Below are 26,282 nucleotides of genomic sequence, written 5' to 3'. Positions count from 1 at the left end.
ATTGGAGCAGGAAGATGTAAGAATTCAGGAATGAGAGGTCTTCAAGTAAATTAAAGTGATAAATTCTATAAAATACCTGAAGACATGAAAAATTGCATTTAATGGCTGTTGAAAACTATAGATGAGTTGATTACTACAGAAATAAGTATGCAAACTAAAAAACAAGGCAATTTTTAATTTTTAAATTTTTTTTGCAGTACACGGGCCTCTCACTGTTGTGGCCTCTCCCGTTGTGGAGCACAGGCTCCGGACGCGCAGGCTCAGCGGCCATGGCTCACGGGCCTAGCTGCTCCGCGGCATGTGGGATCTTCCTGGACCGGGTCACGAAGCCGTGTCCCCTGCATTGGCAGGTGGATTCCCAACCACTGCGCCACCAGGGAAGCCCCAAGGCAATTTTTAATAGCAGGAGAAACTGCTAATCATATAAGGAGAAAAATAAATATAAGTTACTTGACCGTGTATTATTTTTATATATTCAAGATAGTATGAACATTAATAATTATTTAATATAAATAGTACATTAGAGTGGCAGGTGGGAAAAAAAAGGATGGGAATACTGGTGTAAGAGGATTAAATCTGTATCTACCATAACAGCAAGTCATTAGGTAATATTCAAAATACAGAATCAATCAATGGTAATATATGCACATTATTCACAAATTTTAAGACAAATAACAAATGGATGGAAATATTTTCCTTTCATGAAAAAAACAGGAAGGCGAGGAAGAATGCAGCAGAGCTGCTCTTTTACACTGAACCCTAAGCTTGTGTTATTTCAATAAAAATGACTTGAATATGGAGTTAATTTGAATGTACATGCACATGTGTGTGACCACCCCACTGTGTGTTAATGTAGACCTCAAAATTAGCTTTTTATTCAAATTTTCTCTGTAGACATACTTGAACTTATTTTGAATGTGTAACTGATTAGTAATGCAGACCTTAGGTATGTCTATATACATACAACTATACAAGAGTAGTCACCTAGAAAACACACACACACACGCGTGCGTGCACGCACACACACACACACACACGCGCGCGCGCGCTCAGTTAAACGCCAGGCAAGAGTCAATTGTCTGTGCTCAAACACAGTTATCCTAATGGCTAATTAGCAGTTGGCTACTATAAATGAGTAGAGAATTACAGGAAATTTTGGTGGTTTTTTTGTAAGTTTTAGGTGCCTATATCTTTTGTATTTATAGTAAGAAGGAGGAACAGTGGTTAACGACAGTGATTTTTAAAATTAATGAGGAATTCACAGCTCTAAGCATAAAACTGGATGACTTTTGACAAATATACTGATATATTCAGGACCTTGATTATGATATAAAATTTTTTCATCACCCCAGAATGTTCTTTCATGCCCTGTTCCAGTCAATTCTCACACTCACAAAGACAAGCACTATTCTGATCTCTCTACACCTGATTTTGAATTTCATATGAAAAGAGTTATATAGTATATCCTGTTTTGGGTCTAATTTTGTTTATTCAAATTATGAGGTTCAGATTCACCCATATTGTTGAGTGTAGTAGAACGTTCTGCTCTGATTCCCCTTCGAAGGAAGAACTCGCTGCCCAGCTGCAAGACTTGTGGTTGGCTGATACACTCTATCTATTGGCTTCGTCAAGGGCCACTTCAACTCTCAGTGTAAGTTACACTTTCCTTAAAAGCAGCTCTCATCCAGTGGCAAATCAAGTCAGACATCAGTGAAGTCATGCTGTAATTTAGGCCATCTCCAAAGAGCAAAGTCTTGGTATATGTCATTTATACCAATGCCGATCCCCTCTTATGGGAAGTCTTTGTTTGCCAGCTCTCCCTTGAGCTGGCAGAAACATCAGGAGTATAAAGGCCTAAGGGGTCCTGACCAATCAAGCTTTCTCTCCTCTCTTTCTTCCAATATTAGATTCTAATACTTTTCTGTAGTCCTATCTCCTCGGTATTTGCTTCCTAACAGACCTAACCTGTAATAATGGATGTATTAACAGTTCATTTGATTTTACTGATGACCAGGTTCCACTGCAAGAATACGTCACAATTTCTTTATCCATTCTTTTGGAACTTGCAGTTGTTTGTGGGTTTTGGCTATTGTGAATAAAGCTGCCCTAAACATTCTAGTAAATATCTTGTTTTATGGACTTAATATTTTCATTATTTCAGAAGTAGAATGGCCAGGCCACAGAAGAGGTATATAGTTAACTCCATAAGGAATTGCCAGTTCTCTAAAGTAGCTGTATTATTTTACATTCCCACCAGTAATATGGGAAGGTCCAAGTTTCAGTATATTCTTCTCAACATTTACTGTTGCAAATCTAAATTTTAGCTATTCTAGTAGGAGTAAAGTGGTATTTTGTGATTTTGGTTGCCCTTCCCTAATATTTATAGCTTCCTCATGTGATTATTAATCATTTGTTTATATTCTTCTGTGAAATATCTGCTCAAAATTTTATCTATATATTCTTTTTTTTTTCTTTCTTTTTTTTTTTTTCGGTACTCAGGCCTCTCACTGTTGTGGCCTCTCCCGTTGCGGAGCACAGGCTCCAGACGGGCAGGCTCAGCGGCCATGGCTCACGGGCCCAGCTGCTCCGCGGCATGTGGGATCCTCCTGGACCAGGGCACGAACCTGCGACGCCTGCATCGGCAGGCGGACTCTCAACCACTGCACCACCAGAGAAGCCCTATATATTCTTTTGGGTTGCTTGTCTTTACTATTGATGGTATTCTAGTATTGACGCAAATATTTTGTATAAAAGTCCTTTACAGGTATATGTATCGTGTACATATATGTACAGTGTGTAGCTTGCTTATTCATTTTTCCCTACTGGTATTTTTGGCTATGATTTTTAAAAATTTTGATGAAAATATTTTATCACTGTTTTCTTTTTTACTTTTGGTGTCCTTTTAAAAAAAATTTACTGACCAGCCGGTTGCAAAGCTGTTCTCCTATATTTTCTTCTAGAGAAATTTTATAGTTTTAGAATTTAAAGTTTATGAGCCATTTCAAATTGATTTTTGTTTATGGGCAGTATCTTGGTGTATATTTCCCCTGTATATTTATCTACTCATTCAAGCAACATTTGTTGAAAATATTTTTCTTTCTCTAATAAGTTATTTGGGCATGTTTACTAAAAACAAATTGTGTAGTTCTCTTTACAGACTGTATATCATTCCTTTGACCTATTTGCTTGTCCTTATGTCCATGCCACATATTATTGTAGCAATATAGTGAGTCTTGAATTTAGGCAGGGTTAGTTTTCCAACTATGTCTTTCTTTTTAAATATATTCTGACTATTCTTGGTCATTGGCATGTCCATATAAATTATAGAATCAGTGCGCCAATTTCTACAAAGACATGGATATTGACTGGAATTGCATTAAAAGTATAAACTAAATTGGGAAGAATTGACATCTTTAATCATATTGCATTTTCCAAGTTGTGAGTATGGCATATCTTTCCACTTATTTTGATCTTTAATTTCTATAAATAGCATTCTGTAATTTTAAGTACAGACATCTTCTCCATATCTTGTTAAATTTGTTCCTAAATATTTTATGATTTTGATGCTATTGTAAATGGTATTTCTCAAAATTCATTTTTAAAATTTATGCTGCATGTATATGGAAATACAATTGCTTTTGGAATGCCTTGCTAGATTCCTTTTTTATTTCTGCTAGCTTTATTGTAGATTTCTTACAATTTTATATGTAATAGTATCATATTATACATGAATAAGGAGAATTTACTTCCAGTGCATTGTTGAATAGAAGTGTGGCAGAGATCATCCTTGCTTGTCCCTGAACTTACAGGAAAAATACTCAATATTTTAATATTAGATATGTAATTATGGTGTTAGCTGAAATTCCTTCAAGAATGCTTTTATCAGGCAGAGGAAGTTTCTAATTTGCTGAGAGATTTTCAAAATAAAAAATGAGATGCTGAATTTTGTCAAATGCATTTCTTTCTTTTTAATAACAGCTTTGTGGAGATATATTCTACATATAATAAACTTTACCCTCTTAAAGAGTTCAATTCGGTGGTGTTTAATATGTTCACAGTGCTATGCAGTCATCATCAACTATCTAATTTTAGAACACTTTATCACCCCCAATAGAAATTCCACATCCACTAGAAGTCACTCCCTAGACTTTTTTTTGCCCCAGCTAGGACCTCCAGTACAATGTAAGTTAAAGAGACTGGATATCATTATCTTGTTCTGATTTCAAGGTGAAAGCATCCAGGCTTCACTGTTCCATGTAAAGGTAGTGTGGGTCTTTTGGTAGATGTCTTTTAACAGGCTGCCACAGGTCATTTCTATCTCAAGTTTGTTAAGGATTTTCTCTTGAATGGAGTAGATTTTGTCAAATGCTTTTTCTGCATCTATTGAAATGACCATGTGGTTTTCTGTCCTTTATTCTATTAATACGGTGTGTTACATTGATTGATTTTTGAAAGTTAAGCTAGCCTTGCATTCCTGGGATAAAACTCACTTTTTCCTGGCCTATATTCCTTTTTATATGTTGCTGGATTTGGTTTGCAGTGTTTTGTTGAGAATTTTTGTGTAATATTCATAGGGGACATTATAGTTTCTTTTCCTGGTGATGTCTTTGGTTTTGGTATCATGGTAATACTGACCTCATAGAATGAATTGAGAAGGGTTCCTTCCTCTTCTATTTGTTGAAACAGTTCATAAAATTAGGTATCAAGGGCTTCCCTGGTGGCGCAGTGGTTGAGAATCCGCCTGCCGATGCAGGGGACACGGGTTCGTGCCCCGGTCCGGGAAGATCTCATATGCCGCGGAGCGGCTGGGCCCGTGAGCCATGGCCGCTGGGCCTGCACGTCTGGAGCCTGTGCTTCGCAACGGGAGAGGCCACAACAGTGAGAGGCCAGCGTACCGGAAAAAATAAAAATAAAAAAAATAGGTATCAATTCTTCTTTAAATATGTGGTAGAATTTACCAGGGAAGTCATCTGTGTTTGAACTTTTTTTTGTGGGAAGTCTTAAAATTACTAATTCAATCTTTTCCTGTTATGCATTTATTCAAATTTTCAAAAGATGATTCTGAGGCAAGGAGTGAAAGTAATTTATAGGAAGGGGATCCAGAAATCAGTCACAGGGGCTGGGGAAGGGAGAAAATGATATGTTTAGGAATCGGTCACCACTGTGAGCAACTGGTGCTCAGTTCCTCTAGGACTTTTGGGAGATTGATAAAGAGGACGTTTAACATTATCACACACAAGTCATAAGGATGCTTCAGTGTTTATCCTAAAACTCTCAGGTATTATTGGCCAAGGGGTGCTCCTAGCAGCATTAACTTTTGGCTATTTCAAGCCTGCTTTGCAGAAGTGCTATGAGAAAGTCCTCAGGCAGCGTGGGCACCATTTGCAGTTTGGAAAGGGGATTTAGGTAATGCACCCAAAGTTCTGCTATAATTTCCAAAGAATAATGTTTGTACTGTATTATAACTCTATTACACTCTGATTTCATTGTATATTCCTCTCTTCAAGTCTCTCACCACCAAATTCTATGCTTCTTGAGAGTTTTATATCATGAAAATTTCTCGGATAAAACACCTCCTTTCCTTTTCTAAGGTTACTGTCCTAGATAAGGCTCACACATAATCTTGACTGGATGATTACATAAGCCTACCAACTTTTATCTCTTCTCAGATTCAAAAAGGATACATAGATCCCACCTCTTGATTAGAAGAGTATGATATAATTTAAAGAACACAATCTTTCAAGCAAAGAAAATGTACCTTTTGTTCAAACTTTAGTTCTGTTCTTTCTTATCTATGTGACCCAGGAAATGTTACTTAAACCCTCTAAAATCCAGTTTCCTCTTCTTTTAAAATTTTTTAATTATTTTTAAAATTTTATTGAAGTATAGTTGATTTATAATATTGTGTTAATTTCTTCTGTACAGCAAAGTGACTCAGTTATACATAAACATATACATATGTATATTATTTTTCATATTCTTTTCCATTATGGTTTGTCACAGAATGTTGAATATAGGTCCCTGTGCTATACAGTATGACCTTGTTGTTTTTCCGTCTTATATATAATAGCTTGTCTCTGCTAATCCCAAACTCCCATTCCTTCCCTCCCCCTTGGCAACCACATGGCTGTTCTCTATAACTGTGAGTCTGTTTTTGTTTCATAGATATGTTCATTTGTATCATATTTTAGATTCCACATATAAGTGATATCATATGGTATGTTATTTGTCTTTCTCTTTCTGACTTACTTTGAATAGTATGATAATCTCTAGGTCCATCCATGTTGCTGAAAATGGCATTATTTCATTTTCTGAAGGCTGAGTAATATTCTATTATATATATATATTACATCTTCTTTATTCATTCATCTGTTGATGGACATTTACCAGTTTCCTCTTCTTAAAGAAAGGAATGATTCTATTTTTTAGCAGTGTGATTGTAGGTACAAAAAAAAAGGCACAAACTCTAGTGGGTCTTCTGGATTTGGGAAGAAATATATTCCTCATTTGCATGTATTATTCCAGCTCATTTGCCAAGAGACTCAAAAAGCTGCTAGCTCTGAGTGAGGACTAGGACAAGAGAAGGCTCTACAACAGGTCCAGACTACTAAGCAAGCTGCTCTAACACTTGGGTCACATGATTCAGCGGATTCAATAGTGCTTAGAGTGTCAGAGTCAGATAAGGATGCTGTTTGGAGGCTTTGGCAAGTCTCTATAGGTGAATCACAGTGCAGACCCTCAGAATTTTCAAACAAAGTCCTGTCCTCCTCTGTATAAACTATTCCCCTTTTGAGAAATAGCCCTTGGCCTGCTATTGGGTTTTATTAGAAACTGAACATTGAATCTTGGAGCACCAAGTAACCATGCAGCCTGAGTTATTCCCCATGAAGTGAGTGCTGTCTGACCCACCAAGCCATAAAGCTGGGTGAGCACAGCAGCACTCCACCATTGAATGGAAGTGGTCAAGGCACAAGTTCCATGAAGAAATAGCCCAAATGTCCATCATCCCCACTCCTGCTACCTTGTCTTCTCTCTCCTTTAAATTAGATATCATATGTATAAAGCTTTGATATTATCAGCATAAATATTAGTTCTCTTATCTTTCATAAACTTATAGAGATAATGAGTTCCAGTGACATGAAGTAAATGTAGCTGATGAACAGACATTGGAAGACATTGAATATAATTTTTTCATTTGAAGTCCAGGAAGTTGAAGTAGTATGTAGACAAAAGAGTCTTGATATCAGATCTAAAGATAGATAAAACATGAGTTAACTTCTTTTAGTGTAGACCTGAATGTTTCTGTTATGAAGAAAAAAGTAGAAAGGAAAAAAAATCTGATAGGATGAGTATGCTGTTGAAGTTCTTTTATTTGTCAGAAATTTTATAGATCATAACAGCAATGAATTAAATATTATATCAGAATTATTTTCATATAGCCCTCAAAATGATTTATGTACAGTGTATTATATATTATAGAATCAACTATGGGATTTTGATGATGAATGATTTTTGGTCAGGGAATAGAATCCTGTGATTTGGAAATGATTGACTCATTATGAAATGAGAACAAGTCAAAAACCATCTGTATAAATATGTGAAATATCTGTCCTCTGAGATATAAAGAACTCGGCAGTATTTTATTATACTAGGAAACTTTTTTCCTTCTGCATTTAGATGATATTACCCTCCATCAAAGATTTCCTTTTCATTTCCTATATTTTAACAGGGAGAACATTTTCTGGATCAGGAATATAAAATTAGATATTTCTTGGAGCATACTCTTGGTAAACGAAACTAGTGTTCTTTGGAAGTGAAATATAATATCTGTGAGGTCAATGAACTGTTTCAAGAAACCCTTTGGTTATTTTCTTATATAACACTAAATATTTCATTGAGAAAGTGTTTCCTTAGGAAATGATTATTAATTACATTCACCCCAGTTTCTCCTTTGAACTGTAAGGTGTAGAGGATACAAATTTGAATTTCTTCAAACAAATACTGCATATTTACTTTATTATCACTAACTTTTGATAGTCAGCTATGTGATAAGACTATAAAATTTCTCTTCAGTTATTCCTATTTGGGCAATGTTTGTCTTACAAGTAGGGGAAAAAGGGGAATAACAAATACATATTTTAATGCTTTGTAATTGCTTTCAATGATTATGTGGTTAATACTTCAATGAAGGCTTTATAAATCAGACTATTATGGAAAAATTGAATATAAGAAATTTTTTCTCAATATTTATTTGAGTAATGCTTTTGCATTTTGGGATGATAAAATAAAACATGCCTCAGTCTTTTTCTGAAGTTTAAAAGGTGTTCAACAACAACAATAATAAAACCCTTCTTTTCCTTTGTCTCCATATCCTCCTACCCTGGCCCCAGGAACCAGAGCATGATGCAGAGACTTCTCTGTAGGTATTGAGCTGATGTATGAATGAGCTACGTGTACTGTTCTTTTTCAGTAACATGCTGCCACTTCTGCTATGTTGTCTTCTATTAACTATATTGAGAGAGCTTTGGTTACAAAAATGTAGATGAGAAAGAATTTCAATAGTTATAATTGAAATAAATACCTCAGTTTGGATGCTATCTGTTCTCTCTTGAATACGTTTTTCCATACTTTCTTTAGATTGCTGCCTAAGTAGAAATCGAACAAATTCTAAAGTTATTATTATGTATGCATTGATGTATACATGAAGCTATTAACACAGGAATCTTTGACAGGGCAAACTTGTAATGACTTCCCTGAAGCTTGTATCTTGAACTGTCTCTCAAATTTCCATTCCTTTTTGTTGAACAGATCTTTTTAGGAAAAGGGCATAACACATATAGAGTCAGAAAACATTTAGATTTTGCCCCTTTGTAAGTTCATAGCAGCCAAACCATTTCATTTAAAAACTGTGAAAAAAATAATGCTTCTGGACTAAGAATATATGCCAAGTTTACACCAGCATCACAGTTTTTTATGGCTGATTTATAAACCTCTCAAAAAGGATAGAAATGCTGACACATTAATAACTCTAGCAGAATGAGTTCTGCATACTTCAAGGAAAAAATACAAAAAAGACATGAAATGGACAATGACAGTCTAAGGAAAAGAAAATTTCTTAAAAAGGATAGGAGATATTTTATATTTTGCACAAAGATTTTTACTTTCTGTACTTGTTTTAGTAAGAAATAAGTAATTGTAGATTATTTTATCTTAACAATAAGTATTTGTTATCATTTTACCATATTCATTCAAAATAATCCAATATGAGAATGATATTCAAACAAGTAAGTAATATTTTAATGCCACTAAACATGTTATTTTGAAGTTATGTATTAAATTTGAGTATTGTAAAACTTAAATTATAAAAAAGGAAGGCAGAATCCTAAATATAAACATGGTAGTCCCTCCCTTTTTATTTAATCTAGTAAAATATCAAATATATTTAAAAATAATGATACCCAATGTTCTTATTGGTGCAGAAAAACTAGGCACTATTATACCCCTCACTAGAAGGCAAATTTGTCAATATGTACTCAAAATCCTAAAATTCATGCATGTTGACTCAGTTATTACACTTCCAAGGGCCTATTGTTAGTTTCTAATTAGAGATTTGGTTAACTATTTAAAAATTAATATTGTTTATATATTATGTTTTAAATGTGTAAACAACATATTAACAACAATAAGGGGACATTTAATTACAGTACATAAGCAAATGTAATATCAAATAAATTAAAAGAGCAATCCTTGAAAGATTATTAATAAGCTGAGGAAACTGACACAAAGCTAAATAAAAAACACAGCTATGTAAAAATAGATAATGATATAGATTTAGATATAACAGGATATACAGATTGAAATGTCTACCAGTCACTAATGTAAAGCATGCTAAATGTGTTTGCCAAATCACCATATGCAGGTTTTTAATGCAAATTCTTTAGAACCTGGTCTAAGAATTTTGAGTTTTCTCAACCACTTTGAGACTTCATGTGAATGAGGCATAATTCTTATGAGGACACAATATTTGTAAAGGCTGTGTTTTGAGCCCAAACGTCTCTTTTATCCCAGTGGTGAGATCATTTTTTGCCGTCTTTCATCAAATCTATTGATGGAGGTCTTCTAAGGAGGTCCACAGAGAGGTTATACGTGACCCTCCTCAACTGGAAGGCAGGACAAAGTATGGTCTAACTCCCACCTACCTATAAGCATATAGGATATGTGGCCTGACTCACTCACTGCCTTGGTAGCTGATCTGATCAAGTGCTGTTCTGTTGAGAAGGGCTTATAAGTCTGATCGGTGAAGCCAGGATGCCCTAGAGGCTGTCAACTCGCTGAGGGCCATTGGGATTAGACCATGTTCATGATCTTAGGTCTTGTCTCATTGAGCTGCCCAGACGAGAGCCTTTAGTAAGAAGAAAAAGGAAGTAAACACCTAGAGGCTGAAGACTGAGTACCAAGTGATCACCTCGGTAATTTTCCTGGGACAAGGGAACTGTTAGAAGGAAAAGTCAGCAATATTTTTCTTGGGTTCCCTGACAGAAAGCTCACAAGAAATCAAGCAACATGGGCCTAATATTTTTTCTGAGGTAACTTTAGAAGGCTAATACTCTGCAACTGTAATTAGTAAAAATAAAAATGATTGATTTGGAGAACACTTGGTAGACTTTGCATTGAGAGGTCTTATATAGCTTTATTGTCAGCTTTATCAATAAACTAACTTTGAGTCTGGTTGTACCAAGATTAGAATGAGTCATCTCAGACAACTTAATTAACTTCTTCAAACTACAGCTTCATCATCCATTTTTGTAAAGGGGATAATAATGCTACCTAACTTCCAGAGTTAGAGTGAGGATTAAGTGAGATAATGAATGTAAAACATTTAATGCAGGGTGTTGTAAGTAGTAAATGCTCAGTAAATCTTAATCACATTGTTATCATTATATTCCTTGTAATGCAGAGCAAAACATCCATGACAATCAGTACAGCTGTGAGAAGACCTGGCAAATGTCACTGAGGACACTGTCTTTATTTATGTCCGAGAGACACAGATGAATTAATCACACTTAAAGAAGCCTTGTAAGCCAAGACCATTTAACCATTGAACTTCCAATGGTTTTGAGCACTTTTAAATGCATTTTTAAACGAAAAGTGTCAAGCTTCCTGAAAATTGCCAACTAGGAAAAACAAAACAAAACCTGCCATTTTTTAGAATGCCAGCAATAAATGGAAATTCCACAAAAAATATCTATATCCCCATTGGGAGTATGCCACCAAAAATACCATCCTTTTTTATTCTCAGGACAATTTGTCCCTTGCTAGAATATGACACAGGGACTCCTTTGCTCTCTTCTTTATTATTTAACTGGGAAGGGGATAAAGTTCATCACCTTTTCATTTGATCTCTGTTCCTGCCAATGTCACAAGTGGCGTCATCAGCAGGAAGCTCACAAATGTTTGTAATTAAAAACCAACTTCTCTCCCAGGCACATATGTAGTATGGATGTAGGAAGAAATGTTTTTCACCATTGGAACACTTAGGCTTATAGCATAAGATTTGAAAAAGTAAATTAAAATATGTGCATGGTTCTTGTGAAGGACAGTTAGTGGTTACTCTTGCATGGTTATGGCTGCAGATGCAAAGCTTTGAATCCTTAACCTGTAATTTACTGAGCATTCATGCTTTTTTCATACATAAATGTTTGGCTTGGCAAATCTGATTTCCTTTACCACCAATCCCTGTGATTCATTTTCTACAACTATATGGTGGGAGCCCCCTGCGGAAAGCCTGATATTGCCCTCCTGCTGTTCTGTCCACCTGTTTAGAATTTACATCCAAAATTCCTCTAAAACATACCATTTTTCCCTTGGAGAATACTGAGTTAATATATTTACATATTCCAGATGAACTAGATATGTTCTGAGGGCTTTGCAATCTCATGTTTTGCAAACTACACTTTGATGGAGCTGGCAGCATCTACTTTTCAGAGTAAAAACAAAACAGAACCCCCCTCCCAAAATAAAACGGAAACAAATCAACTCACAAAAAAAGAATTCCTCCTATGCATATTTCATGAAAAATTTTCCCTCTTTAAACCATGGCATTCAATACTCCAGAACCAGACACAAACGATTATATGCATTTTAGGTTACATTTTTCTTAATAAAAATGGAGAGAATTTATTTTTCATGGAAATTATGCAATTTTTCTGAAGTTCTGGGCTGCCTGGCTAACCTTAGGCAACTCTCCATACATCACAGCTCAGAGCTCAACTTCCTTCTTCCTTCGTACTAGTAAATTGCATTAGCATAGATTACTTTGGACTGAATGTTGTATAGACTTATTTAATCAACATCAGGGTAGTCTTCATGCTTGTAAATTTATTCATAAGTTTCTCTTTTCTGTTTCTTAAATTATTTTGGATTGAGGGACACAAATAGGGGGAGAGATGATAGAGCATCTTTGATTTAATAAGCTCCTGCAAGAAAACTCCAGCTTCTGGAGAGAATTCATAAAAACAGATGTTTGCCTTCCAAAGTGGAAAACATGCATCTGTTGCTTAAATGTCAAAACAATAATAATAAAGTTATAGCACGCATATGTAAAGTTTTGTGTGGGTGTTCTGAAATCATATAGTTGGTACTTATTTTTAGACAGCTGAGAAATCCAACAAAAAGCACACACATTATCTTACTTGTGCACATATGTAGTTCAGGGAGAAGGTAGGAAAAAAAGAAATTGAGAAAGAGGCAGATAGGCAGGGATTACAATTTATGGAATAGGAATTTAGTTGTTGGCTTGGATAATAGAGGTTTGAGATGCAATTATGAATTTCTCTTTCAATATTCTACCAGGGTTTCTTTTCATTACTCTATTTAGACTTATCTGGATGCATTTAGCTGCAGTTTCCTATCTCTCCATCAGTACAGAGTTTGGTTTCTGTTACCTGTGTATCAATTTGTTTCCTTCCAAATGCCAGCATTTATGGAATGTGGTCAGGAACTGATAGGGTCCAGAATAAATGAACTTGATTATTTCTTCCTGTTCAGTATACAAGCTAGCAGGAAAGAAATCCTACCTTTATTTCCTCTTTAAAAATAATGTTTTCACTATTATATGAGAAAGAACAGATAAAGAGGTTAGCTAGAGTGTCAATATTTTCTATATGGAATGGTAAACATTTTAATGTAATTAAGTGTTAGGATTAATTTGCTAATCCTTATATATTTCCCTTGTCCCTTCAAGGGATGTATCTCTAATTAAATTTCCCTTTGGCCACACTAATGAAAAGAATATCATCTAGAACTCTAGCCCTAGTCAGCATGTGTGGGCAGTGGTGATAAGCCTGTGTAATTGCAGGATGAATAATTGGCTTTTTATAAAGGCTGAAAGCTATGCACTGTATAGAAATTCACTGAATTACTTGAAATCACATCTATAGGCTCTTTGCTTTGTGCTGTTTGCTTTGTACTGCTTCTTCTAATAACTCCTGTTTCCCTTTTTTGTGTTCCTCTTGATTTTTGCAAGCAGGGTAACAATCGTGCTGCGGCTACTCAATTGTTTCCAGGTCATTTTCCTATTATTGGTTTTACATAATCCCCATAAGCAATGGATGCAATTTAAGCTGCACCAGGAGTTTTGTGATTAAGAGCACTGACTTTTAATATCTCCAACTCAGTTTTCTTATTTACAGTCAAAACCACAGGGTAACTGTTAATGTGGCAGGTGGACAGGCATCCCTCTCAAATCTTGCAGGGGCGAGAAATAATCTTAGAACAATGCTCAGAGCTTGTTATTATACTCCTACTATATACAGTAGTATAATTGTGTATTTTTTTCCTCAATGTAACTGAGATAGTGTTTGGGAGGGGTTAGTGTCAGGAGGTACCTGAGCATACATCTGGCATCCAAACAAAGTTACAATCATCTACTCTCTTCACTTTCTTTAGTATGGAAACAAAACATTTGTGGTCTGGGACAATTCTTCCTTAGAAAATTCCTCTGATCTAGTCGTTAGTCAGGTTACTTTATAGCAATATGAGAGTGTATTGGAAACAACTCAGATGCAGAGCAGTGGATAGAATGCCCTCTTGAATTAAATCTATGCGCTATGGCTTGGGCATGATAGTCTTCAAATACTGGAACCAATAAAAAATAAATATAAGGATGGTTCTATGATGCTGTCTTGCACTAGGGAATTAGGGAACTTGCTACTTGTTTCATCTTTTGCTCTGTGAACCTGCAAAGATGTAAAGCACCCATGGAATGTTTCTTGGTGGATTTCACTTCTGAGTTGGGAGACAAAGACTTCTACATTCTCCTTAACACCAGTACATTCCCTTTGCTCCAATATTCTTTATCCAATTATCTGAAGACCCCCCCCAACTGGGTAATGTGGCCAGGGTGGAAGTAAATTCTCCAGAGACTCTGAAACCCTACAAAATATGTTTTTCTTTTTAGCAAATAACTGAAGTTTTTCTTTTTTTTTTAGGAAAAAAAACTGTGTAATTGAGAGATGAAAAAGTAGACTGAATCTATCAGAATTAATTACCAGCTCTAACCTATTGAATCAATTCTTCACCTGTTTAGTTGTTGTTACTGGTCATTCTTCTCCTTAGGGCGATTCAAGTCATAAAGGTTTAGGACATATAATTCTCTTGGTAGGCTCTGCTTTGTTAATATTTGTCGAGCCCTAAAATACTGAACAGCTGCCTCAAGAACTTTAGGTGTATTATTATGCTTATTTTGGGCAGCTTAATCATTCAATATTCCTTTGCTATCTTTACATATTAATATTTATTAACATTATCTAGTTAGAGCTTTATTTCATACTTGGGGGATGCATTTCCTAGCATCATTTACATAGTTAGTGCTCACGATTTCCAATGCACTTAGCAAAAGAGAAGATTAATCTCTGTAAATAAAATGTAAAATAAGTACAGTTAAAAATGAGGTGCAGAAATTCAAGGGCAAGTGAAGTACATGTGGTTTTTTCAAACCACAGATTAACAAAGTATGTTTTTATGCATCACACTTTGACCAGAGATTTACTTTTAAAAGTCCTATTTGGACCCTTCATATAATTATAGCACTGAAATTTCTTTTGTTTTTTTCTCATGGTTTACTCTGATAAAATGAAATGGTCTTCAAAGATTACTTGCTACAAATTTCCATAAAGAATGTAATTTATCCCACACTGTATGTCCATTAACTATTACTGTCTCCAATCTGTCAGCTCTTCAATAGTCTTTTCCTTAAATGTATATGCAAAGCTTGTAAAAAAAATCGTATTGACCCTTTTATTATTCAGCATGTTAATTTAATGTTTTTAAAAGCTAATAAAATCTAAATGTTGAAGGAAAATGGGTCTGAAGGAAAGTGGGACTGAAATATATCAAATCTCAACAATTTTCCAAGAGAAGATTGCAGGAGATCATTTATTAATACAAAAGTTTCAAGATGATCCATGTTGAGGAGAAGCTGAAGGACGTTTTGCAGTCTAAGTTCTCTTTGTGACAGCAGGAAGTAACTTTGAAAAAACTAAGTTTATATTAAAAGAGAGAATTAAAAAACCAAAGTAGACGTGCAGCATTACAGACCCCTAGGAGGATTATATCCACATCTATGTGTTATTCCAAGGCAAGACTATGAAGTCTGCTTTTTTGGAGGCTTTAATCCTACTGGCAGAGTATTTAGATCTAGTTGTAGGCTGATGAGAAGGTTACAAATATACACAGCCTCATGCACACAAACACACATTTGTTTCTGATGGTGTGGGTGGCAGTGAGATTGGTGTTCTTCATTGCTTTTTAACTCATTACATGGCAAGAACAACTGCCAGGTCTGATATTATCAAAGGAGCTAGAGGTGGTTAAGGAAGCAATATCTGTCATGGGTACCTGATAATCTAGAATCTAGGTGACGGAAAAGTACACATTTCTTCTTAGGTGTGCCACATATCTACAACTGAAACACACAAATACAGACACACATACACTGTACCTGAGCAAACAAACATAACCAAACAGCAACAAAAACAACAAATATAAACATAAGAAAACTGAAATGTATCAACATACTCTTTAGTTGGCTAGAGTTTGGTTATTGGTGCTAATAATATTAAAATCATGATGTCTATTATTCTACTGGCCCTTTTCTTGGCATGGAAAAAATATGTTTCAAAGGGATGCAGTTTGACCAGTAGTTTCAATCATATATGGCTAGAGAAGTATAATCCACTGCCATTGCTGGGAAAAAAAATCTAAGTCAAGGGCTGTCTATGATTCAATGACGTGAACGGCACTGTTAAAAAGTATAACGTGCTGACCAGAGAAAAGGGCTAAAGAAATAACAGTGCCCAGAAAGGATTTTTATGAGCTGGCTTTCCAGAATAAATAAATCAAATATAAATTGGGAAGAACAGAAGAGAGACATTTCAGCAGGGCCTTAGAGGAAGAGATTTGAAGGAAATATTCAGTTAATTGGTTTAGAAGAATGCTGTTATGTTTAGAGGTGAAGTACGTTTTGGAGGGGTGGTCAATGATTAGAGACACTACTGAAGGCAGATGCAGATGAGTGAGATAAGTGGTTGTCTACAGAGCAATCTAACTCCAGCCTTTAAGAAGTGGTTCACCTTTATTTTGGAAGTGATGGTGAATACTGCAGACCCCTGAAGAAGCAATATCAAAGCAAATGTAAGATAGGGTAATGGTACTTCTAGGTAGCATGTGATAAAGGATATATACTGTAAAAAGTTCTACAGAGAGTAAAACATAAACTTTAATTTCTTCTAATAATCTATAACCATAGTTTTTAGTGGAGATAGAGATCATTGAAGAATGCAGATTTTAAGGGAGGTTATTATAGAAGTCCAGAGATGACATAGTTGTGACTTCTGTCTGACCAGAAAACATATAGATTATTGTGAGTGAGTCTCTTAACCCCTCTAGCCTTCCATTATATTTTTGGTAAAATCAGGAGACTAAAAAATAATCTTGAAGAAATTTTTAGATTTAAAATGTTATGATATATGATATGGTAATATTGAAAATAAAGAATCTATATATATTTCTCCACATCAGGCTAATTTTACATGAAGGTTGAGAGGGCATAGGAGAGCTGGGATGCTTTCAATATTTTGAGACTCCAAGGTCAAAGAACTTGGTTCCTCCATCGATCATGGGGAAGACGTAGACTCCCTCAATTCATTTTAGTAGGCTTAGTCTTTCCTTGTTTTCTTTTTCTTTTTCTTTGTGGTGTTTTTCTATTTGTTTTTTGGTTTGCTTGTTTTACTATCCACATTTCTTTTGAGAATGAAACTTCTGGCCTTCAAACAGTATATTCATATCAGAAAGGACATAAACCTGGTGAAATTTGATAAAATGATAAAAACCAACTCACTTAGCTTTTGATGTTCTTGAGGCATTACATTTTTATGAATGAAAATGAGAAGTAGTAGTAGATTTTGATCATGTTATGTCCAGACATTTAAAATAGATGCCTTTGAATAATAACAACCCTGATGGCAGCTATCTTGAATCCTTCTTAAAGGTTCTGGAGGGAAATTGCAGTGAGACATTTGATTACAATGGACAACTAATTAGAAAGCCTAAAGGCAAAGGAAATCCACCACCAACAGAAGTAGGTAAATTCCTAAGTATAGAATTGTGACAGAAATCACATTCTTTACAGAGATTAACTGATAGTATTTTTAACAAGATATTTTACTTTTATTGTATCGATGACACAGTTTATCTTAATGACGTTGGTAGGCATTTTATTTTCCCTTGATAACACCTATGCTGACCTAACTGTTTTATATATCTGTAGCATCTCAAAGAAATAGGGATACTGAATTAACAGCCACCATTCTGGAAATTGGTTTGATGACCTGGCAAACAAGAATGAGTGTGTGTGTGTGTGTGTGTGTGTGTGTGTGTGTGTGTGTGTGTGTTTCTCTATGCTGCCCTTCATTTTACCCTTGCCCAAACATGCCCCTCTGATTCAGGGTAATTGTTACCAGGAAGGTTTTATCTGGACATATATTATAAAGATTCAGAGAGAATATATCAACAATATGTACTCTCAGGCCCTGTGTATATTTTCTAGTGCCCAGCTTGTTTTGGTGCTGTATTTCTTAGCATATGGGTCAAGTGTCAAATCCATGACAACCTTGACTTCAGGAACATTTTTTCTATCTTTACCTCCACCTTCTATCCTGTCCTCTCATCATAATATAGCATGTCTCATCCCTTCTAGCTTAGTTTGGAATATAATGCTTTTTAGGTGCTTTCTTTACCACTTAGCATCTGTATTATAATTATGGGTTTAGTTTTCTAGATTTACACTAGACTAAAAGTCCTTGTAGCAGTTAAGAGTCCTTAAATTGCAATTGACAGAAAACAATACAAGCTGGATTAAGGGTAAAGGGATATTCTAATATAAGGACTTAAAATGTTCAGTGAAACCCAGGGTCTGGAGAATAGCAAGTTACCAGGAAAAAGGAGTAACTTGAAACTCTAACAGAGGCTAACAGAAAATTTCTCTCCATTATCTTCATTTCTTTGTCTCAGTCTACTTCAGTATTCTCCCTCTTAGTAGACCAGCTGTACATGATTCTATCCTCTTGGCAAAATACAAAATGGCCACCCTGTAGCTCAAGAATTTTACACATTATAGTTGCAGCTACATAGAGAATGCCTCTGAACTCCCTTCCCAAATTTGCTGGGGAGAGAATTTGGTGATCCCAGCTTGGATTGAGAACCCCTCACTGCTCCGAACAGCAGAAGTCAGGGAGAAGAGTCAAAATTTAAATATGGCTGCTAAGTAACCACTCTTATGAATAAAATTTAGGCAGAATGTTTTATTATAGTCTAGATACACTCCTTCATCTCTGACCTCCCCATCTTGACATAGACTTTTCAAAATGTTTTTGTATAAATGAATTAAGAGAAATTCAACTCTCTCTTACAATATTCACTAATATTTATATTCCTTAATTAGACTTTCTCAGGTTTGTATTTTTTGCCATCACTAGAAAGGGCAATTGGCTTTCAAGTGCAATGATGGCATTTTGGTGAAATTGTTTAACTTTTTTTGCTGGATTAAATGACTTGCTGGAGTCAAAGCAATGCATATATTTTTCAATAAGGGAAAAATATGTGGTTGTTGTCATGTATTCACTTTAGAATTGGTACAAATGTGTTATTATCTGTCTATCTAGGTAGAAGAATGGCCCAGTTTTTCCTCTAAGACCTGCAGCCTCTTTTGTATTCTGTTATTCAGATATGTTTACCTGGAAATATAAGTGACATTCTGGTGTTTCCTACTTTCAAGTTCCATCTCTCTCTGAGAGGGCTGCAGCTACCATTTTCCATTTGAGTGAGTTGGGAAATTTTTTGGTTTCTTTGTTTTTTTTTTTTTTTTTTTTTTTTTTTTTTTTTTTTGCAGTACGCGGGCCTCTCACTGCTGTGGCCTCTCCCGCTGCGGACCACAGGCTCCGGACGCGCAGGCCCAGTGGCCATGACTCATGGGCCCAGCCGCTCTCCCGGACCGGGGCACGAACCCGCATTCCCCGCATCAGCAGGCGGACTCCCAACCACTGCGCCACCAGAGAAGCCCGGTTTCTTTGTTTTTTTCCCAGTGAGGAGCAACAACATTATTGACATAGACATTGATCCATCAATATTACCAATATTTCCTTAGAAAATCCATCCTCCAGTTTAGACATTTTTACATGGCTATTAAGTCGTCCTTGCAAATGAATGTATGTGTGTATCAAATTTACAGATTTAGAATGTAATGGTGAGATCTTATAATGTGAGAACTCCTAAGAATATTATTAAGAAGAATATGGCAACTAAGAAAAGATAAAGAGTAATTAGAAATAATCTTGTAAAGAGTCAGACTATAAGCATATTAAATTTGAACACCAATGTAGATGACTAGGTTGTAATTACTTTTGAATAGTCTTTACAATTATAAGCTTTATAAGATTTACGCTTTACAAGATTTACATAAATGTATGCTGTGAAGTTGAGGTGATTCCTGTTGCAAAGACTAATAATTCCAAAATTGCTAAGCTTTATTTACAAATACCAGCAAAGGTGCATATTCCAAACATTAAAGGGCAGTCTACCTCTTCCCCCAATTTTTCATCTGAAGCTTAATATCTTAGGAATGTAGTTAAAGGTCACATTAGCTTGCCTTCCCATGGATTCCACCCTATTGAATCATGTAGGAAATTAGAGCAGAGTTGATTTCCTGTAGCTTATGAACAGTCAAAAAACAGCCTGTGCAGATGGTGTTAGCTTGCTATTTACAGAATATGTTACTTACTTAGACTGAGTAATCAACTCAGGAACCCCATCTGGATCACAGCATCCACTGTAGAGAGACACATTCAAGGACATTAGCAATCCATCTATTGTTTTACAGAAGCATTTTTAAAGTCCTAAGAGTAAAGCATCATAATTAACAAGGGCAGTGGAAAGTACATCTCAGTATTAATATCTCATGCACTAGGGAATTAAGGTTCTTAATTCTCACTTAAAAAGAAAGTCAGGTTTATCCCATATATACATCTACATATAAAAAAGAAAAATAGAAATTTGAGATAATTATAAATTTTATGTATTCTCCAACTCCAAACTTTGTTTTATCCTCTGAGAAAATCAGGTGTTAGCCTTTGTATTTTCAATTCATATTGCCTGAAATCTTTGGAATTATGAGTTATCTAGGTACTTCTTGGCAGAGTTCTAGAAATCTAAGAGATGATATAACTAGACAAAGCAACAATTTTACAAATCTTATATTATTTGATGGAAAATAAATTCTGATCTGCTTTTCCCTTTGCCTGGATGCCTTTGTAATGTCTATACAACAGAGTACCTAAAGAGAAAACAGAGGGAGTAGTAAGTACAAAGTCTCTAGAATAAGAGTAAACAAGATCAGAGCATTAGATAGAGACAAAAGCACCAAGGGTCTTGAAGGCCATTGTGATGCATTGGTACTTTATTAGTACTTAGGCAGGGAGGGATATAATCTGATTTATGTGTTGAAATGATCCTTGGGTTCATAATTAAGACTAGGAATTGGGGGTGGGGGAGCTGATAGCAGAGCAGTTAGCAGGTAATTGATATAATCAAGTTGAGAAAGGGAGACCAGGGTGGTAGCAATAGACAGAGAAAAGCATATAGATTCAAATTATACTTTGAAGATAGACTGAATATTACCTGTATTATTAAAGCAGACCATGAATTAAGTGGCAACTACTCTTTATCTTTTTATAATGGATAATTAATATTGGCACGTATTTTATAAAAACTCTGTAGTGGTTGATTACACTTAGGATAAAATCCAAAATTCTTGTCAGATCTCACTAAGTCTCTGAACCTGTCAAGTTTGGTAGGCTCACCTTCTAGCAGCATTTTTTCACTCTTCCTAATCTAGCTGACCCTACCATTCTCTCTATTGCCTCAACATTTTTGCACATATATTTCTGCCTGAAATATCTCCCCTTCTCTTGAGCTAAGTAGCTCATTCATCTCCTAATTTTACTCTAGAAACCTTAAATGTCATTTCCTCCAAGACTTCCCTGACAGTGCTTTTTATAGGTTTAAATTAAACCTTGCATTTCATTATGGTTCTCATTACACATGACTTCTCCACCAGTCAATGCTGTGCATGTCTCTGCCATTTTCTGCATCTTTGATTCCTAGCCCAATACTTAGAATGTAGTGTGAATTCAATATTTTGACTAAATAACTGTCTATATCCTCATTTTGAACAATCCAAATATACATTGCATATTAAGGACTAAAGTCTTCATAAATACACACACACTATATATATACATATAATGTATATATGGCTATATAAATATAGATTATATATATATGACACATATATATAATCTATATATAAATATAAATGTGCACTCATCAATGTTGGTCTTAACATTGTTTTGGATATGTCTCCTCAGGTAATGGAGACAAGAACAAAAATAAACAGATGGGACTACATCAAACTAAAATCTTTTACACAGCACAGGAAATTATCAACAAAACGATGTGGGAGAAGATATTTGCAAACAATATATCTGACAAGGGGCTAATATACAAAATACACAAAGAACTTATACAATTCAACATCACAAAAACCAAACAACCTGATTAAAAAATGGTCAGAGGACCTGAATAGACATTTTTCAAAGAAGACATACAGATGGCCAACAAACATGAAAAGATGCTCAACACCACTGATCATCAGGGAAATACAAATCAAAACCACAGTGAGATATTACCTCACACCTGTCAAAATGGCTATTATTAAAAAGACAGCAAATAACAAGTGTTAACAAGGATGTGGAGAAAAGGGAACACTTGTGCACTGTTGGTGGGAATGTAAATTCATGCAGCCACTATGGAAAACAGTATAGAGTTTCTTCACAAAATTAAAAACAGAACTAACATTCAATTCAGCAATCCACTCTGGATATTTTTCCAAAGAAAACAAAAACACTAATTCGAAAAGATTTAAGCATCCCTATGTTCATTGCAGCATTATTTACAATAGTTAAGACATGGAAGTAACCTAAGTGCCCATCCATAGATAAATGGATTAAAAAATGTGAGATATATATATATAATCCCATTGTGTATGTTTACACATGGAATATTACTCATACACATACACTTGCACAATGGAATATTACTCAGCCAATAAAAAAATGAAATCTTGCCATCTGCAAAAAACATGGATGGACCCAGAGCGTATTATGCTAAGTGAAATGTCAGACAGAGAAAGACAAATACTGTATGATTTCACTTATATATGGAATTTAAAAAGCAAAATAAATGAACAAATATAAGAAAACAGAAATAGAGCCATAGATACAGAAAACAAACTGGTGGTTGTCAGACCGGAGGCAGGTAGGGGGAGGAAAGAAATAGATGAGGGAGATTAAGAGATTCAAACTTCCAGTTACAGAATAAATGAGTCATGAGGATGAAATGTGAAGCATGTAAACATGTGGAAGGTAGTCAAAAATAACCTAATACCTTTGTATAGTGACAAAGGTAGTCAAAAGGTACAAACTTCCAGTTATAAGTTAAATCAGCACTAGGCATGTAATGTAAAATATGATTAATATAATTAATGTTGCTGGATGTTCTATATGAAAGTTGTTAAGAGAGTAAATCCTATGAGTTCTCATCACAAGGAAAAAATAATTTTTTCTTTTATTTTGTCTCTATAAATTATTGATAATAATTTCATGATGTATGTATGTCAAATTATGCTGTATGTCTTAAACTTGTACAGTGCCGTGTGTAAATATTTTAACAAAACTAGAAGGAAAAATACAGAAGTATAGATATGTATACACATACTCCTACACAGAAACAACACACATACACACACAGACATGACTATTTTTGTTTAAACCAACATCACTTGATGTTTTGTGCTCATGGAGTCCTTTCTCTTACATTTACTAGTATTTTCTAATGGGAAAATAGAATATACTTGGAAAAATGCCATATTAGATCATAATATTAGATCATATTAGAACATTTTGGGGAAAATCTTATTTCTGCACAGTTTCTACCAGTTACAATTAAGGAATGTTATTTCAATTTCCTATGACTTTGGAGAGGTTATTTTAACCTCTCTGCCACAGTTTCCTCTGGCAAAATGAGGATAATATCAATAATTCTTTCATTGAACTGTGGGCATAAGTGAGCTCACATATATATGAACAGAGTTTTAAATGGTGCCTGAACAGAGGAAATACTCATTAGATATGAAGTATTTTTATAATAAGTAATTTGCTACAATATAATTGTATCTTTGGGGGATGTGATCTTAAATTATAAATAAACCTGTAATCTAGTTTTCTTTGAAATGTGTTTTCTAAAAAAACATAGTTTACTAATAAAATGGAGAAAACCTTGAATACAGTTTAAAGTACAATTTTTTTTTCTTTAAAAATATTTTCATCAAACAGTCTTTGATATGCTTTAATTTCTGTAGAATCTAGGACAAATATATAATAATGTACCAAATACAATTTTATGGCTATTTAGGTTATGGTTATATGTAATATGAGACTAGTACCATAGTTAATTTAGGAAAACATCAGAAAATGTATCTATTAAAAAAAGAGGGTTTCCCTGGTGGCGCAGTGGTTGAGAATCCGCCTGCGGTTGCAGGGGACGCGGGTTCGTGCCCCGGTCCGGGAAGATCCCACATGCCGTGGAGCGGCGGGGCCGTGAGCCTGCGCGTCCGGAGCCTGTGCTCCGCAAAGGGAGAGGCCACAACAGTGAGAGGCCCGCGTACCACCAAAAAAAAAAAAAAAACCTACCACTATGGATTTTACTATCATAAAACTGCTGAGGTTTTTATCAAATGAACTTGGAAGTTTTACTTATTCATTTATTCTGGTAGCACTTTGCCTAGTTTAATTAAGCATTGCAATTACCATCTATTTTCTAAGACTGCAGTGATTCATAAATTAATAACATTCATGATAGCAAGAGAAAAGTAATAATGAAAACATATTCATATTTATTACACATCTATATTGTATTGTGTAAAATACAGCCTCTATTCTGCTTTGACTACTATTTGTTCCAGCAACTTCCCTGAGGTTAGTTTTTATTTTTCTAAAACTTACTTTCTTGTTGTTTTCCGTGTTTCTTTGTCATCTGTTTTACGAGTCATTTGTCCTGCTAAGTCTTCATCCTACGTCAAAACATTGCAATTCCAATGGAATGCTGTTGAGAACATGGGGATCTAACTCTTGTCAGAAAAGGGAATTTAAAATCTTAAATCATCAAACAATCTCTGGAAAGCAACTAAACCAATTCTCTTCTCATTTTATACACAGTATTGTGCAATAAACATTGAACGCCCATCTTTAATGCTTATTTCTACAATTTTCATAAAAGAGAATATGCCCCAAGTTTCTTGAACCTTATCATACTCACCTACCACAACTGAAAATGCATTCAGTCCTTCCCCAGAAAGAGACACCCCAGCAACTACAACACATCCTCTGAGATCCAAACAATTGTTGTGCTTCTTTTTCTATGAAGTGAATGTTTCACTCAGAGAAACTTTTGTTATGATTTGGCTGATCCATACATGGGAATGGTAGCAGAGATTTGTATGTGAAGTAATCTGCATACGTTTCTTTGAGCTGCCATAACAAAGTCCCACAAACTAGGTCACTTAAAACACAGAAATTTTTTCTCTCCCAGTTCTTGAGGCTAGGAGTCTGAAATCAAGGTATTGGGCAGGGCCATCCTCTCTCTCTAGTTTCTAGGGAAGAATCTGTTTCATGCTTTTTTCTTAGCTCTGGTTGTTGCCAGCAGTCCTTGGCATTCCTTGGCTGTAGATGCATAACTCAGTCTCTGCCTTCCTCTTCACATGGTGTTCTCTCTCTGTGTCTGTGTTTCTGTAAAGGAAAGACACTCCTCTGCATGTGTACTCTACATTTACACTACACTTACAGCACTACTGGCCACCTAATGTATATGGGTTTGTGGGGAGAGGGTCCCAAACCAAGCAATTCTCAGATTCTCCAAACACCAGCTGGATGTCTTACAATGAACTGAATTCTGACACTATCTGGAGATCACATACCCCCGTTAAGGGCTCAGTCTCACAGACTGCCTCATCCCACATATTTCAGATGCCAAGTGCAAGTCCAGGTTGTCACCTCCGCTTCTGACTGATTGGCTATAAATCCAGAGGTTCCTATAACCCCCTCCTCGGGTTTGATTAATTTGCTAGAGTAGCTCACAGAATTCAGGAAAACAGTTTACTTACTTGATTACTGATTTATTATAAAAGGATATAACTCAGAAATGGCCAGACAGAAGAGATGGATAGGGCAAGGTATGTGGGAAGAGGTGCAGAGCTTTCATGCCCTCACTGGGTGCCCCGCTCTCCAGCACCTGCACTTGTTTACCAACCCAGAATCTCCTTGAACCCTACCCTTAACGGATTTTTAGGGACGCTTCATTCATTACCTTAAGTATGGTTGATTAAATCAATGTTCCTTAGTGATTAAGTCAACCTCCAGACCCTCTCCCCAACTCCAGGGGTTGGGCTGAAAGTTCCAACCCTCTAATCACCAGCTTGGTTCCCCTGGCATCCAGCCCCCATCAATTACCGCCATCAAAAAAAGGGTTAGGGTTAGGGTTAGGTTAAGGTTAGGGTTAGGGTTAGACATTAACATAAACTTGGGGTTTGTGGAAAGGGACTTGTTATGTGAATA

Source organism: Kogia breviceps, chromosome 1, assembly GCF_026419965.1.
Source record: "Kogia breviceps isolate mKogBre1 chromosome 1, mKogBre1 haplotype 1, whole genome shotgun sequence".
In the NCBI taxonomy this organism is placed as follows: domain Eukaryota; kingdom Metazoa; phylum Chordata; class Mammalia; order Artiodactyla; family Physeteridae; genus Kogia; species Kogia breviceps.
This window is presented reverse-complemented; position numbering follows the sequence as displayed.